The sequence below is a fragment of the Octopus bimaculoides genome, chromosome 26 (genome assembly GCF_001194135.2).
Source record: "Octopus bimaculoides isolate UCB-OBI-ISO-001 chromosome 26, ASM119413v2, whole genome shotgun sequence".
Lineage (NCBI taxonomy): Eukaryota > Metazoa > Mollusca > Cephalopoda > Octopoda > Octopodidae > Octopus > Octopus bimaculoides.
This window is the reverse complement of record NC_069006.1, coordinates 14,181,205-14,185,059: the sequence shown is the minus strand read 5'-3', so window position 1 is coordinate 14,185,059 and position 3,855 is coordinate 14,181,205. Positions and strand designations below refer to the sequence as shown.

Here is a 3,855-nt window from a genome sequence, read left to right as displayed (position 1 = left end):
AATAATAATAATAATAATGATATAATAATAATAATAATAATTATAATAATGATAAAAATAATAATAATGATAATAATTTGATACTGCAAGTCATTATATAAAATACTTATGTTCGTAAGAGAAGAAAATAAAAACAATATACTTGATACACATTTCTGCAAAAAAAAATATTAGCAATCCTCATTGTGTGTGTGTGTGTGTGTGTGTGTGTGTGTGCACGCGCGTGCGTATGTGAGGGAGGGTTTAAATTTCTGTGCCTATATGAATAGTCGCTTTTTTTTTCTTTAATGTCCACAGCGATGTTAGCGCTCGTACTTCTCAATATGGTAGGTATGCGAATGTATGTTTCTATGAGAGGGAGAGAGAGAAAGACAGACAGAATGGAGAGAGGAAAATCAGGGACGTGAGGGAGAGAAAAGTGAAGGGAAGGCATAAGGAACGTGGCAGGAGTAAAAGTGGGGAGGAATAGACGTTAAGAGAGAAAGAGAGAGAGGGGGGGAAAGAAATATGAATGAAAAATATCTCTGTAGAATGCACACGTGTTAAATGTTAAGCGGGGCAGTCGCACGGAATATCTGTATCTCGAAGTTAATACCTGATATATTTACCTACTAATATTGCCCCTTTGGGGTGATATCAAAATATTCGCTTTTAATCGCTGCCCCGCTGGCTTCTCTCTTCATCCCCCCCCCATCTCTGTCTCTCACCGAGAGGAGACTGGTGAAGGCTTAGTTTCTTTTGGCATAAGGAGAAACAAAGTACCATAAGCAACAACAACAACAACAATCCTTAATAATATAGATTCTGTATATCTGCACCCCTGCCAACACACTACCATCATCATCATCATTAAAGTAATGGACCGAGTTAAGAGGCGGAGCAGTTTTTTCTTTTTTTTAATAGGCAACCCAACGTTTATATTTCCATCAGACAAATTTGAAACTTTCCAATCAAAAGATAGTTTTACACGGTATTTCCGGCTCAGAAGTGATTGGTCTTTTCTAAAAAAAGCCAAGATAATCGGATGTTTGTACTGCTGTTGCTATTGCTGTAAGGGATGGGAGGAGGGAGCTAGAGACGTCCTTAGAGCAATGGTTCCCATTGTTCGCCTATGGACACCTTTGATTCCTATTTTACTCTGCAGGACCTCCATAGCTGGTCACTGTCTCTCTCTCTCTCTCTATATATATATATATATGGCTTGCTTAACGGATTATCATTTACAAGCCGACATGCTGATAATGATCTCTATCTTTAACATTAAGCTCACGAAGAATCCTTGTCACGCGATGGTGAGAAGTTGAATAACGCAGACACAAATATACATATTATACACGTTGGGCTTCCACACAGTTTCCGTTGATCGAATTCGCTCGAAAGACATTGATCGGTTTGGAACTACAATAAAATACCCTTGCATAGATAGAGTAACGCGCAACGGTATTGAACCCCAAATCATCTTCACCACCCAACCAATATCTATGCCAATGCACAGGTTTATTTTCTTTATATCAGTGTTGCTAAACTGCTGACAACACTAAGCAAACGGTAATAGTAGTCACAGAGAAGAATGAGTGAAATATAACCGTTTAATTATAATCATAAAAATATGACAAGGCTAACTCATCATTATCGTCATCATCAAAAATAAAATAGGAAAACGTGTCTTCAATGTTTCCCGTCAAAGAAATCAAGCTAATTACTTTTAATTTCACGCTTAATTCACACCGAAATGAAAGACCAGCAGTTGTGTAAAATTAAAGAAGCTACAGAAATGTTTCAAACCAGATCTTTAAGCTACATTAAACTTGAGAAAAACTTGGCTTCTTTTCGCGTTATGGAGAGAACTTATCTCACTTTTCTTTTTCTTTTTAATCTTGGCAGCGGTTATAGTGATTTAGTTAGGAGCGATGGCATTGAGGATTTAATGGCCTAGGGGTTAGGTGTGTTGCTATCTCGACTGCGAGGTTGTGGTTTCAAATTCCTAACTGGGTCTTGCGTTGTATCCTTGAGCAAAACAGTCGTTGCAGTCCTCTCAGCTGGAAATTAGTAATCTTACCATGGCCTGATGCCCCCCCCCCCGTTCAGGAGGCCGGTATATTTTGAGTTCGATCACTTGTATATAATAGAAGCTAGGTAACCGGACCCACGAGTTCTAGGGCTCGATACAGTGATGTTCAGAGGTAAATAACGATAACGGTATTCCTCCAAGACTGGTGGAATGTAGGAAAGAGAGAAATTTATCATTAAAATATAGACCTCACCGAATGCTAGCAACGGGGTGAATTCTCCTGAAGGCACTCATGAATCAGGTATAAAAATGAAATGGCCCCTTAAATGCAATTCCACATAGTTTCTGTCGAGTAAATTTCACTCATCAGAATGATAAAAGAGATCCAAAAACGACGTACAGTGGATTCGAAACCACGCACCATGTAGTTGTAAATTCATCATTTTACCCCCACAGCCGTATTTGCACGCAGTTTAGTATTAATTTTATCGAGTCAGCCATATAATACAGCATAAGACAAATATGAGAGTCTTAGGCATAAAAGAGTTAACAGAAATGTGTCTGTGTGTATGTATGCATGTATATTTGTATGAATGTATGTAACTAAAATTCAATAACACTACCTTTCCTTATTATTTATCACACTGACCATCTTACCAATCCACTCCCGAAGTAACTCGTCCCAGCCACCTCTCTTTCTGTCCTCTTCTCGAGAGAGAGAGAGAGAAAGAGGGAAAGATCTTGCGATCAGTACTGTCAGCCCTATCAATATTCTTTTCCTCCATTGTAAGTAACGACAGTTAGCTGGGTTATGTTCCGTCTTGTGACAGAGCAATAAATAGTGGACGAGTGGAAGATCTGCGCATAAAGGAGCCTCAACAAAGTTTGCCTGGATCTGATAGAAATAGCCAAATTTCCTTCAAATCACACTTTATCGACCTACAAAATGTGTGCGAGTGTGTATGTGTGCGCGCGCATCCAACCAAATACAGAGTTAAACAGAATGAACGATAGGCAGACAGACAGATATACGCATGAAAAGATTGAGGAAAATATATAAAAGTCGACATAGACTGACTGAAACAGACGATAGAAAGGAAAAAAAAAAAAAACCAAAACACAGACAAAGATATATAACGAAGGAAACGAAAGGATTTCATTGAAACAGACGACAGATTGATAGATAGATTTAGAGAGAAGGAAGGAATGAAGGATGGGGGAAAATACTGAAGGATGAAATCTTTGCCATACTTCAGTGGAAATCTGAACGTCTGAGCACGAACACAAGTGGTATTATATCTGGCTAAGAGGAATATTTCTGATGAGCTTCTCGAAGACGTAGACAAACACAGAGACGTAGAGGAAGCTGAGTATGTGTACGGTGGGGCGTGATATCTCATTCCATCGCTATATAACCTGATATTCAACTTCATCGTCTGTCTCTATTTCTTTCTGTATTGCTATCAATCCATCTTATAACATTACCGCAGACACCCCTATCGTTTTCCTTTTCCTCTTACCATTCCTCTCTCTTTCTCTCTTTCAGTCTGAGCTGTCTGTCATCCCTACCTCTCACGGTTAAATAGTCGGTTCGCTAATACATCGTAACCATCACCACCTCCACTGCCGCCGCACCAAGACAGCATCATTCAGTAACCAAAGATGGGCTTCTCAAAGTTTGAAGAGTTTTTGCAAGGAAATTCTGAGACAGTTACAGAAAAATTAGCAGAGAGCGTTCGTGATGGATGGTTGGGTGAATGGACGGACGAAGGGACAGGCAAAAAGACGGACGAACACACACACACATATATATATATATATATATATATATATATATATATATA

At 38.9% G+C, this 3,855-nt stretch overlaps 1 protein-coding gene across 1 annotated transcript in view; it reads right to left on the bottom strand.

The window, feature by feature from the left end:
* Window positions 1-3,855, bottom strand: part of LOC106875239 (ephrin type-B receptor 2) — a 144,762-nt gene that overhangs the window by 38,009 nt on the left and 102,898 nt on the right. The window lies entirely within an intron of this gene.